Raw genomic sequence first — 13,802 nt, 5'->3', positions numbered from 1 at the left:
ACCATTAAGCATATCAACATATGCATAATGGGACTACCAGAAGGAGAGGAGAGAGAAAGCAGAGCAGAAAAAATTATTTGAAGAAATAACGGCTGAAAATTCTGAAATTTGATGAAAAACATTAATCTACATATCCAAGAAACTCAACTAACTCTAAGTAGAATAAACACAAAGAGATCCACATTTAGACACAGCATAGTAAAATGTCGAAAGAGAAAGAAAGAAAATCTTGAAATTAGCAAAGAAAAAACAACTCCTCATATACAGAACCCAGATAAGAATAACAGCTGACTTCTCACCGGAAACAATAGAGGGCAGACAGTGAGATGGCATATTCAACAGAGTAACAAGACAACACACAGAATATATTTGCAAATGATGTATCTGATAATGGATTAATATCCAGAATATAGAGAGAATTCCTGAAACTCAATAAAACAAAAACAAAAAACAAAACCAATTCAAAAATGGACAAATGACTAGACATTTCTCCAAAGAAGATACACAAATGGCCAACAAGCACATGAAAAGATGTTCAACATTGCTAGTAATTAGGGAAATGCAAATCAAAACTATTATGGTATACCATGCTATACCCAGTAGGATGGCTATTCTCAAAAACAAACAAATAAACAGAAAACAAGTGTTGGTGAGGATGTAGAGAAACTGAAACCTTTCTGCACTATTGGTGGGAATGTAAAATGGTCCAGATGCTATGGAAAACAGTATGGTAGTTCCTCAAAAAGTTAAAAATAGAATTATCATATGATCCAGCAATTCCTCTTCTGGATATATACCCCAAAGAATTGAAAGTAGAGTCTCAAAGATATTCGCACACCCATGTTTACAATGGCATTATTCACAATAGCTAAAACATGGAAGAAACTCTAGTGTTCATCAATGGAAGAATGGAGAAGTAAAATGTGGTATATACATACAATGGAATACTTGGCTTTAAAAAGGAAGGAAATTCTGTAACATGCTACAACATAGATAAACCTTGAGGATATGATGCTAAGTGAAATAAACCAGTCACAAAAAGATAAATATTAATTTCACTTATATGAGGTTCCTAAAATAGTGAAAATCATAGAGACAAAAGGTAGAAAGCCAGTTGCCAGGGAACGGGGGAAAGAAGAAATGGGGAGCTATTGTTTAATGGATATAGACTTTAAGTTTTGCAAGATGAGTGGAGTTATGGAAATGTATGCTGGTGGTGGTTGCACAACATTATGAGTATATTTAATACCACTGAACTGTATACTTTAAAATGTTTAAGATAGTAAATTTTATGTTGTGTGTATTTTACTAAAATTTTTTAAAATTGAAGAAAACAGGGGCGCCTGGGTGGCTCGGTCAGTTAAACATCCAACTTCAGCTCAGGTCATGATCTCACGGTCCATTGGTTCGAGCCCTGCATCGGGCTCTGTGCTGACAGCTCAGAGCCTGGAGTCTGCTTCAGATTGTGTCTCCCTCTCTCTCTGCCCCTCCCTGCTCACTCTCTGTCTCTCTCTGTCTCTCAAAAATGAATAAATATTAAATTTTTTTTAAAAAATTGAAGAAAACAAAAACAAAAAATAAATAAATAAAAATTGAAGAAAACAGACTATACACAATCATCAGATGGGAATTATCCCAGGAATGCAAAGTTGGTTTTATATCCTAAAATCAGTTAATGTAATATACCGTATCAACAGAATAAAACACAAAAACCATATGACTGTTCTAATAGATGGGAAAAAAAAGCACTGACAAAATCAGTATCCATCAATGATAAAAAATCAATAAAACTGGAACAGAAGAGAACTTTCTTAGCCTGATAAAGGCATCTACAAGAAATCCACAGCTAACATCAGTGAAAGACTAAATGCTTTCCCCTTAAGATCAAGAACAAGAGAAAAGTGCTCTTGCCATTTTTATTTGACATTGTACTAAAAGGGGGCACCTGAGTGGCTCAGTCAGTTAAGTGTCCTACTCTTGATTTCAGCTTAGGTCATGATCTCACAGTTTGTGAGATCCAGCCCTGCGTCAGGCTCCATGCTACAGCTCAGAGACTGCTTGGGATTCTGTCTTTACCTCTCTTTCTGCCCCTCCCCTGAGCACTCTCTCTTCTTTGTCGCTCTCAAAATAAATAAATAAACTTTAAAACAAACAAATAAAAACATTGTCCTAAAGGTTCTACCTAGGTTATTTAGGCAAGAAATTGATATAAAAAGCATCCAGATTGGAAAGGAAGAAGGAAAAGTATCTATTTGTAGATGACGTGATCTTATATATAAAAAATCCCAAGGAATCCACTGAAAAACTATTATGACTAATAAAAAAGCTCAGCAAGATTTCAGGGTAGAAGATCAATATATAAAAATCACTTTTATTTCTATTCCCTAGCTAAGAACAATCTCCCCCCCAAAATCAAGAAAACAATTTCATGGGGTGCCTGGGTGGCTCACTTGGTTGGGCATCTGTCTCTTGATTTCAGTTTAGGTCATGATCTCATGATTCATGAGCAGAGCAGAGCAGAGCAAAAAAAATATGTTCATGAGTTTGAGCCCTGCATTGGGCTCTGCACTAAGAGGGTGGATCCTGCTTGGGATCCTCTCTCTTCCTCTCTCTGCCCCTCCCCTGCTCGCTCTCTCTCTCTCTCTCTCTCTCAAAAATAAATAAACTTAAAAAAAAGCAAAGAATTTCATTTACAAAGCATCAAAGCATCAAAGAGAATAAAACACTTAGGTACAAATTTAATAAAAGGAGTGTAAAACTTTTACAATGAAAACTACAAAATGTTCTTGAAAGAATTAAAGAAGACCTATAGAAATGGTAAGATACCCTTCATTCATAGATCAGAAGACTCAATATTGTTAACATGGCAATACCACCAAAATTGATTTACAGATTCAACCCAACTCCTATCAAAATCCTAGCTGTATTTTCCCCCAGAAATTGATCAGATCATGCTAAAATTCATGTGGAAAGACAATCCAAAATAGCCTAAAAACTTTGAAAAAACAACAAAGTTGGAGGACAATAATTAACAGTGTGGTACTGCATAATGATATACATAAAGATCAGTGGAAGGGAATAAAGAGTTCAGAAGTAAACCCTCACATTTACAGTCAATTGATTTTTTTTAGGGTTTATTTATTTTTGAGAGAGAGAGAGAGAGAGAGCAGGGGAGGGGCAGAGAGAGAGGGAGATACAGAATTTGAAGCAGGCTCCAGGCTCTGAGCTGTCAGCACAGAGCCTGACGCAGGGCTCAAATTCACAGACCATGAGATCATGGCCTGAGCCAAAGTTGGATGCATAACCGGCTAAGCCACCCAGGTGCCTCACAGTCAACTGATTTTTGATAACAGTGCCAATGGGGCAAAGAATTGTCTTCTCAACAAATGATGCTGGGTCAACCAGATATTCACAAGCAAAACAATGACTTAACAAAATTTAACTCAAGATGGACCTCTGACCTACTGTAAGGTAAAACTATTAAAATTCATCAAAATTTAAATTTGCATGTTTTATGGGGTGTCTGAGTGACTCAGTTGGTTAAGTGTCCGACTTCCACTCAGGTCATGATCTCCCGGTTTGTGAGTTCGAGACCTGCCTAAGGCTCAGTGATGAGAGCTTGGAGCCTGTTTCGGATTCTGTTTCCCTCTCAGCCCCTCCCCCACTCACACTCTGTCTCTTTCTCTCTCTCTCTCTAAAAAATAACCATTAAGAAAAAAATTTACACTTGCATGTTTTATTTTATTTTTTTAATGTTTATTCATTGTTGAAGAGAGAGACAGAGAGTGGGAGCAGGGGAGGGGCAGAGAGAGAGGGAGACACAGATCTGAAGCAGGCACCAGGCTCTATCAGCACAGAGCCTGATGCAGGGCCTGAACCCACAAACCACGAGATTATGACCTGAGCATCTGAAGTCAGACACTCAACTGACTGAGCCACCCAGGTGCCCCTAAACTTGCATGTTTTAAAGGATATCACTAAGAAAGCGAAAAGACAATTTATATAATGGGAGAAAATATTTGCAAATCCTATATCAGATAAGAAACTTGTATTTAAAATATATAAATAAATAATACTTACACGTTGATTTAAAATTTTAACCCAATTTACAAATGGACAAAGAGGGGCTCCTGGGTGGCTCAGTTGATTAAGTGTCCAACTTTGGCTCAGGTAATGATCTCACTGTTCCTGGGTTCAAGCCCTGCATCAGGCTCTGTGCTGACAGCTCACAGCCTGGAGCCTGCTTCAGATTCTGTGTCTCCCTCTCTCTCTGCCCCTCACCTGTTCGTGGTCTGTCTCTCTCTCTCTCAAAAATAAATAAACATTGCACTGGGTGTTGTATGGAAGCCAATTTGACAATAAACTTCATATATTTAAAAAAAAATAAAATAAAATAAAATTTGTAATAGCTGGAAAAAAAAAGCAAAGCAAATAAATAAATAAATAAATTGGGGTCCAATTAATTACATTTGTCCTTCATGGGAATGCTGGACAAATACGTTGAATATAGTTGAACTGTATAAAGGTAATTTATATCTCTTGAACATGTTAGATATTAAATGAAAAAGAATGTCCAAAGTGTTTCTGGTATTCTCACCATTCAGTTAAATTAATTTTCAGTAGGGTTCCAATTCTTGTTCCATTTGAGATCTTGCCAAGGAAATAAATAATATCATCACCAAAAAATCAATCAATCAATCAATCAATCAATCAATAAACATTAAAAAACATTTAAAAAATAATAAAAATGGACAAAGAATTTTTTGAGATATACAAAGATTGTTTTATTTTTTATTTCCCACATTAACATAGAAAATACTTTCATAGAAACAAAGAGGGGAGAATTTTTTCTATAGCCTCAATACATTTATCACTGATGCCACTTTGTGTTTCTAACACCATTATCCTTTTACATCCACGAGTACATTCTTTAGGTTCATGGTCTTTCTGAAACCTCAGCATCTAACCAAATCTACTTGGATTTTAATTAACATATTAATTTCATTCTCATTTTTATTTTAATATGATACCAAATGGCAAATATATCAAATGATCCAAATGTGCCCAATGATGTGCTTCTCTTGCCCATAGTTACAGTGTTTGGGAAGATTACCCAGCCCATTTCTCTCCCTCAGATATATAACATGTATCACCTTAAAATGATAATTATCTAGATTATCTAGTCCATGTTTTCATAGAAACAAAGTGGGGAGAATTCTAGAACAGTCTCCTTGTGCCACACCCACATGCATTTTATATTTATTTATTTAGTTAGTTTATTTATGTGTTTTTGAGAGAGAGACAGAGAGAGTGGGTGGGGGAGGGGCCTACAGGGAGGGGGAGAGAGAGAGAGAGAGAGAGAGCATGAGAGTGAGAGAGGGAGAATCCAAGCAGGCTCCACACTGTCAGCACGGAGTCTGACGCAGGGACCCATGACCTGAGCCGAAACCAAGCATTGGACACTTAACCAACTGAGCCACCCAGGTGCCCTAATACATTTTATTTTTAAGACACTGACTTCTTGATGATTCTGGACGAATTATTCTACACAATGTCCTACCTTCTGTGTTTGTCTGATTGTTTTCTCATGGTGTTGTTAAACTTGTTCTTCTGTCCTCTGTATTTTTTGGTAAGCTCAAAGTTGGTCTAAAGGCTTGATAAGAATCAGGTTCAATATTTTGGTAAGAATTCTTCATAAGTAATGCTGTGTACTTCCTACTACCTCATATTAACCTGTACGTAATATCTGGTTGTCCCACTATTGCTAAACCTGATATTGATCACTAGATTAAAGTGATGATACCTTATTTAAAAATGTGTTTTTAAAAATGGGGACTTGACCACTTACACTGTTTTAAAATGATTATCCCTACTTTGAAGTTTCAGATAAAGGGGCTCTGAGTTGTTGCCTAGCACCTAGGAGACAACCTTTATCCTGTATAAAGGATAAGAGGATTAAGACTGAGGCTTTATCCTCTTTATGGAGTAGACACAGAAGTTCAAGTTTATCTCTGAGGGTGGCCAATCAGAGCAGAAATTTCTGGAATATGAAGTCTAACAGAGACTATGTTTTCTCTGGGTCTAGAAGAAGTTACTCTGAAATTGCTCATTAGCCAGAATTTAACCATCGGCAAATAGATCTTTTGACTAACACTTACTAAAAAGAGTCTAAACACTGGGAATTCAGATACAGAAGAATCTTTTTTTCCCCTAAGGGAATCTTTTATGGCACTTTATTTATTTTTTTATTAAAATTTTTTAATGTTTATTTATTCTTGAGAGAGAGAGAAAGACAGACAGAGAGTGAGCAGGGGAAGGGCAGAGAGAGAGAGAGGAGACACAGAATCTGAAGCAGGCTCTAGGCTCTGAGCTGTCAGCACAGAGCCTGACCCGGGGCTCGAAGCCATGAACTGTGAGATCATGACCTGAGCTGAAGTTGGACACTTAACTGACTGAGCAACCTAGGCGCCCTTTTATGGCACTTTAAAATAACTCATCCTCCACCTGCCACTCCTCTCCACCCCTCCAAAACCACTTTAGACTCTAGAATAAAAGAGTAAGGATGAGGAGCACCTGGGTGGTTCAGTCGGTTAAGTGTCTGACTTCGGCTGAGGTCATGATTTCGCTGGGTTTGTGAGTTTGAGCCCCGTGTCGGGCTCTGTGCTAACAGCTCAGAGCCTGGAGCCTCCTTCAGATTCTGTGTCTCCTCCTCTCTCTGCCCCTCCCATGTTCATGCTCTGTCTCTGTCTCTCAATAATAAATAAACATTAAAAAAAATTTTTTTTTAATTAAGGATGAGCATTTTCTTTGGGTGCAGGACAGATCTTCAGATATTTCCCTTTTTTTTCAATTTTTTAATGTTTATTTTATTTTTGAGAGGGAGAGAGAAACAGAGTACGAGCAGGGGAGGGGCAGAGAGAGGGGGAGACACAGAATCCGAGCAGACTCCAGGCTCTGAGCTGTCTGCATAGAGCCCAACACGGGGCTCGTGCTTGAATCCACAAACCATGAGATCATGACCTGAGCCAAAGTCAGATGCTTAACAGACTGAGCTACCCAGGTGCCGCTTGATGTTTCTTGAGTACTGTTTAGAGTAAGGAAAAAGTATGCATCTGTTCTCTTTGATGTTTGTCTCTTGTCTTTAGCTACTATAAACTAAATAACTGGTTTATAAACATATATTTATATACATCATGAAGTTCATTGCCATCCTTATTCTTCTTTGTGAATAGAATTTAGTGTACCCTGACTAGAAATGCACTGAGAAGGGAAGAAAATATAAGCAACGAGGTTAAGGGATTTCATTATTAAAACTAAGAATTTGAGAGGTGCCTGGGTGGCTCAGTCTGTTAAGTGTCCTGCTTTGGCTCAGTCATGATCTTATGGCTAGTGTGTTCGAGCCCCGTGTAGGGTTCTTTGCTGACAGCTCAGAACTTGGAGCCTGCGTTGGATTCTGTGTCTCTGTCTCTCTCTACCCTCCCCTGCTTGTGCTCTTTCTCTCTCACAAATAAATAAACATTAAAAAAAAATTTTTTTTTAACTAGAATTTGGTTTCTAAGGGAAATTAGTTCTTTTTAATCCTAAAATCAACACTTTTATTTTATGGCAAGTAAATATTCAAATCAGTTAAACTCTGATCAGGGTTGTTGTGCATTTCTGGATACCCAGAGGGAGTTATTTGGTTGTTATTGCTTGGTTTTGTGTGTGTGTGTGTGTGTTTGTTGTTATTTTGTTTTTCAGCCAGCACAAAGATTAAGTTGTTGTGAACTTTCTGCGTCACAGGACAGAACTTAACCTTAGGGTATGGGACTACCAGTTTTCCTCTTACAATGGAAATTGACAATATCCTTTTTCTCCATTTATTCTGTATTTTTTTTAAGATTCTGGCTTCAAAGTTACTAGTTGGGTGAGGGAGGTGGCAAAGGTCCCTTTGAGGAGATAGTTTAATAGCAGCACTCCCAGTGAACCTAGCAACACATGCCTATAGTTTCCATTGGGGATTACTACACTTGCTAATGAAGATCACACAAGCAGTTTACAAGACCAAATAGTGGAAAGAGTCACCCATCCTTTTCTTTTCTCTTCTTTTTTTCCTCTTTATATATAACCCCTTCTTTCCTTCTTTTCTAGTCCTTCCTTCTTCTTCTTCTGCCTCTCTCCTTGTCCCTGTCCCTTCTCACTCATTTTTTTTTTCTTCACTTATTTTGCCACTCATTATCCTAGGCTGGTATGCTTTGATGACTCCCCCTATTCCCACCAATTTCTGTGTTCCCGAAGGATTTCCTACCTTACATCAACCTGTGGTACAGCACTGTGTCACTGAATACTTGATAGAATCGAAGGAATAGGAGAATCCTAGGGAGGGAGAATCCCAGAGAAGGAGGTCCATGCCTTGATCTGTGTTCTGAACTCCCTCCGTCCAACTTCCATTTGTTTCAAACTGCAAATTCCAGTTTCCAGTCTGGCTTCTCTAGGATCTCACAGTTCTATAAGGATAGTAATGGAATTACTTGAGTCATGTCCAGTACTTCAAAAAAAAAAGCCCCAAAGACATTGCATACTTATTCACAATAAAGCTTGAACAGGTTGACTAAATAATGGAAAGCTTCTTTCCTTTCTTTGGGGGGGAGGGGTGCTGGAAGATGAGGAGATTATGCCATACTAAATCATTGTAAAGAATGTATCATCATATTGAGAAGTTCTGGTTGGCTGCATGAGCTGTCTATAGAGAGCAGACAGAGTATACTGGAAAGAATGTGGGTGTGGAGATGAGGTCAGGATTTATTTTCTAGCAATAAGATTTGGGCTATGTACTTAACATCTCTGAATCTCAGTTTACTTGCCTGTAAAATGGAAGTAGTAATTTACAGTTTTCAGACTACTTGAGGACTTTCAATAATGGGTATAAAGCACTCATTAATATAATACATGGTACTCAGTAAATATTTAATAGGTTTTCTTTATAAATGTGATTTATTTGGTAGATAAAAATCTCACAAAGCATATAGCTCTTTGGGGGAAAAATGATTCTGATCACTGAGAAAAGAGATTGGGAAGCACTCATATAACATAGCTCTATATGCTCACACCCATATCCCCTTAAGAACTCATGTCAAGTCCTGAGGGCTCTAAGGGATGTACAAGAAGATACGGCACATTCTCTGAGCTGATGAATGCATCTCGGAGGGAGATACTCAGCTGCCTAACTATACCTTAGCAACACTTCCTTAAGCTCACCTGCTCCTTGCTGGATTCCTGTGTGATTTTTTAAGTCTTTTTTTAAAGTTTATTTATTTATTTTAAGAGAGAGAGAAGAGAGAGAGGCAGAGAGAGAGGGAGAGAGAGAATCCCAAGCAGGTTCAGAGGCTGTCACTGCAGAGCTCAAAGCCAGGCTTGATCCTATGAACCGTGAGATCATGACCCACCCCGAAATCAAGAGCTGCATGCTTAACTGACTGAGCCACCCAGGCACCCCTCCTATGCTATTTTGACATAACTCTGGTGGTGAGCTTCAAGAAGCACCAGGTCTGCTCCTGGCTGTCTGACTGTTTATGGAGACATGGGGTTTTGGGGGGAAGGAAACAGGAATGCAGTGTCTTGGGAAAGGGAACAAAAGATGAAGTTTGTGGAAGAGATGAGGCAAGTCTGAGGATCATCAAAGCTTAATTTGCACTCCTTGAAAATGGGGCAATAGACTTTATTTCCTGAAAAGTATTGTCCCAAGTCAGCTTCTTCCATCTCAGCCCCATAGGGACTCCTCTAAACAATGAAACTTTCCTCCTAAATCTCTTAGCTCTTCCTCCCAATGGGCCTTGGCTATTTCCCAGTTCATCCCTTTCTGTAGGCACCCCCAAGATAGGGAGATCAGTTGTCCCTCCCCTGCTTTCCATAAATAAGCTCGAGTTCCCAACTAACAGCCAGAAGCTATCAACAATTTCCAGAGCCCTTGTCCCAGGCCCCTGCTAAATTTCATTTGGTAGAGCATCTTTACAGAGACGCCCTGTAGGACCCATCTTTTAAGCTCAGAGTTTCTGTGGAGCAGGCCAAATGAATGTGGAATATTCTGTCTTAAGCTGAATTAATACCTTGTTATTTTAAAGACTGTAACAACTTGTTTTCTAAATGTTTTCAATCAGCACATCTTTATTTATTGTCCTTAACACCCAGAGGCTATTTGAAAAAGGATTTAGCTTTCAAAGTCTGATAAGTAAACAAAAGTTTCCCAAAAACATCTTCAGGCAGCCACCCAGAGACCTCATTTTTGCCACAGTGTTTGGCTCCCTGATAATTGCCCATTAGTACTGTGCTCAATCAAACCTTGTGTAATCATTTAAAAAATATACCTCCTAACACAAAGTTACTTACCAACTTATTTTTCTTAATCACTGTGTGTAGCAAAACACAAAAGCAGAAGCAAGATAGGTTTAAAGGTGGTATTGTCTGACTAGATCCTAAGCATTTTAAATTGAATAAGCTGTGTTTGGGATTCATATGAACTGGTTTGGAGATGGTTATTCACTGTTCTTCCAAAAGTGAATAGTGTCCAGAGGGGACTGGTTAGATAAGCAGAGGCTACCATGCATGGCTTCAGCTCTGTGAATTTCTAAGGCTTTAAAATTAACCCCAGAATCCCCTTAAATGCAATATTCCCTTATGGTGGGCTTGGTCTCTGATACCTTCTTTTATCTCAATCCTCTGACACTCCAGAAATTTACCCTGGTCTCTCTTACTACTTGCAACCAAGAGAAAAGTTGGGAAATAGGGTTGACTATTTCATAGACTATTACAACAAGTTACTTCAAAATCTCAATGTTTGACCTAATTAAAATGTACTGTTCTTATCACATACAGTTCAATGTGAATTGGTAGGGGTCGAGGTGTGTGGAATGTGCCGGTCAGTCTTCTATGAAGTAAATCAAGGATATAGGCTTCTTCCAGCTTGTGGCTCTATCTTCCTTAAGTTCTCAGAATTCTTTCCATTCAGCCAATGGGAAAGAATCTGCCATCACTGCCCAGGAGGCTTTTTATGGGGAAGCCCTGGAAATGGCACCCATTACTTCCATGCATTTTCTTTTGGCCAAAATCTACTCACAGTGCTCTGCCCAACTCCAAGAGAGGCTAGGTAGTCTAGCTGTGTCTCCAGCCCATAGCAGTTTCTCCCACAAGGAGAGACAGACAGCTCCCTTATGCAGGTTGATTGCTCTGTTCTTGTATATCATCAAAGGTATGCAAAATAAATGTGCTGCCTTATTTTCAGGTCACTTCATGCCTACACCTACCATTAACATCTTGGTCAGTTTTTGGAAAAAGCCCATCTGTCAATATCAGCGTCAACCTCATCACCACCGCAAATCAGTCCACACTGTGAACTCACCTGTTTATATTTAGGATTTTCCAAAGTTTCAAGATACCTGGATTAAGCCTGTGCAGAGGCTCTGATTTGGAAGTTGCCCATGTACTTGTACCTTGCTCTTCTGGTTAGATGGTTACCATGACAAAGTCTGGCAGGTAATCACCAGAAGCCATATATAATATCTAACCAAGCTTTGTCACAAGGCACCTATGAGAAGAAAATAAATGTTTTATAAACATTTAAAGAACTATCTCTATACCGTGTCAAAAGTTATAAAAAACATGTTGTCTTTTCTCAATCAATATACTCTTCAGCTGTCAGAACTCTGTAACTGTCTGCACTCTTGCTTCCTCCTTCTCTCATTTACCAATTAACAAAGGCTATTTCATAGTGCAACCATTTTGGAGACATCTGTTTGTCCTCATTTACTCATAGGCTACTATTCCCATTGAGATTTTAGCTTCTTCCAATGATGTTTGTTCATCTTATGTAAAGAGAATGATAACATGGACTGGACAAGGTAATGAAGGTAGGGTCCTCATGTACACCCTGCTCTGTTTTTCTTTTCCTTTTTTTTTTTTTTAATGTTTATTTTTGAGAGAGAGACAGAGTGTGAGTGGGGTGGGGGGGGTGGGCAGAGAGAGAGGGAGACACAGAATCCCAAGCGGGCTCCAGGCTCTGAGCTGTCAGCATGATGTGGGACTCGAACTCATGAACCATGATACCATGACCTGGGCTGAAGCCAGACACTTAACTGACTGAACCACCCAGGCACCCCTCTGCTGGTTTTCTAATTGTGGTGGTAAGTTTCCACACTTTGCTTTTATAATCCAAGCCATGCACTTATTATATGGCTCATGGGATTAAGGGTTCTGTCTTCAATCATGTATTTATTCATTTCTTTAGCCATTCATTTATTCTAAAATATTTATTGAGTACCTACTATGTTCCAGAGAATGTGCTATGTACTGGAGTCAGAGCAAAGAACAAACATATAAGATCCCTACCCTCATGGAACTTATGTGAGCAACAGACTCTATGTATGTATGTATGTATGTATGTATGTATGTACATATGTATTTTAAGTAAGCTCTGCACCCAATGTAGGGCTCGAACTCACTGCCCAGAGATCAGAAGTTGAACACTGCACTGCCTGAGCCAGCCAGGAGCCCTTAAAATTTTTATTATTTGTTTACTTACTTACTTACTTACTTATTTACTTATTTCAATTAAGCTCTGCAACAGATTCTAAATAAACAATAGTGCAGGGGCACCTGGGTGGCTCAGTCGGTTAAGCGTCCGACTTCGGCTCAGGTCATGATCTCACAGTTCATGAGTTTGAGCCCCGTGTCAGGCTCTGTGTTTACAGCTTAGGGCCTGGAGCCTGCTTCAGATTCTGTCTCCCTCTCTCTCTGCCCCTCCCCCACTCATGCTCGCTTTTTCTCTCTCAAGAAAAACATTATAAATAAATAAATAATAGTGTAAATTATTAATGTAATTAAAGTATTTGTATGGGAGGTTTATTTTCTTTTTAGTGTTTGGATAACCCTGAATCACCAAATAGTTGTTTTATTTTGTTTTGGTTTTAACTGAGGTCTTTGTTCCTCTATAAAAACCAGCTGCTTAGGGTGCCTAGCTGGCTCAGTAGGTAGAGCATGCGATTCTTAATCTCAGGGTCGTGAGTTCAAGCCCCACATAGGGCATAGAGGCTACTTTAAAAAAAAAAAAAAAAGACCAATTGTTTTTCTTTAGGGTAATCATTCATTCATTCACTGATAGTATTCATTAATTCATTAAATATCATTGTAAAACTACTATATATCAGGCACTATGCTAAGATTTCTAAATATAAAAATGAAAAGACAAGATTCCTGTCCTCAAGGGTCACAATCCAGTTGAGTAGACTGACATGCAAACCACACAGTACAGTATGATAACTGTCATAATGGAGAAATGTGAAAAGTGCAGTGGGGCATAGGGAGGACCTACATCTGCCTACATAAGTTAAGGAAGACTTCACAAAAGAAGTAGCAGTTCGACTGAAGTTTGAAGGGTGAATAAGCCTTTGCTAAGTAGACAAGTCAAGGAAGGACATGACATGGCTGGTTGATCATCAAAGACTTGTGCTTTTCCTCACAGTATGATGTTCTTCTGGGAAGTGGCCCAACCAATTGCCAATCCCCTAGACATCTACGTGGGGCCAGGTGGCCAGTTCTCATTAATGGGATGTGAGCAGAAGTGATGCGTATCATTTCTGGATTAGGTTAAGAAATAAAGTGCGCCTTTTCTTCCTCTTCTTCCTCAGTTGTTAGCTCTGGGAGTAAAGGACTCTCAAGCTTAGAGGATGGCAGAGTCGAAGGGCCTTGGGTGGAAGGCTGCTTGCCACACCGAACTGTTACATGACAAAGAAATAATCTTCTATTGTGTTAATCTACTGGTATTATATAGC

The 13,802-nt window shown here is 38.9% G+C and overlaps 1 protein-coding gene and 1 long non-coding RNA gene across 2 annotated transcripts in view; one reads left to right on the top strand and one right to left on the bottom strand.

Annotated features, from left to right (window-relative positions):
* MKLN1 (muskelin 1) overlaps window positions 1–13,802 on the top strand; it is a 372,917-nt gene that overhangs the window by 114,292 nt on the left and 244,823 nt on the right. The window lies entirely within an intron of this gene.
* Window positions 4,729–13,802, bottom strand: part of LOC113604157 (uncharacterized) — a 62,884-nt gene continuing 53,810 nt past the window's right edge. The window contains exons 3-4 of the long non-coding RNA XR_008296633.1: window positions 11,375–11,560; window positions 4,729–8,486 (exon numbers count right to left, since the gene is read on the bottom strand). This is a non-coding gene — a long non-coding RNA (uncharacterized LOC113604157). The remainder of the gene's footprint in view (window positions 8,487–11,374; window positions 11,561–13,802) is intronic.

Source organism: Acinonyx jubatus, chromosome A2 (assembly GCF_027475565.1).
Source record: "Acinonyx jubatus isolate Ajub_Pintada_27869175 chromosome A2, VMU_Ajub_asm_v1.0, whole genome shotgun sequence".
Classification (NCBI taxonomy): domain Eukaryota; kingdom Metazoa; phylum Chordata; class Mammalia; order Carnivora; family Felidae; genus Acinonyx; species Acinonyx jubatus.
The sequence above is the reverse complement of the archived record's forward strand: the minus strand, read 5'-3'. Positions and strand labels throughout refer to the sequence as shown.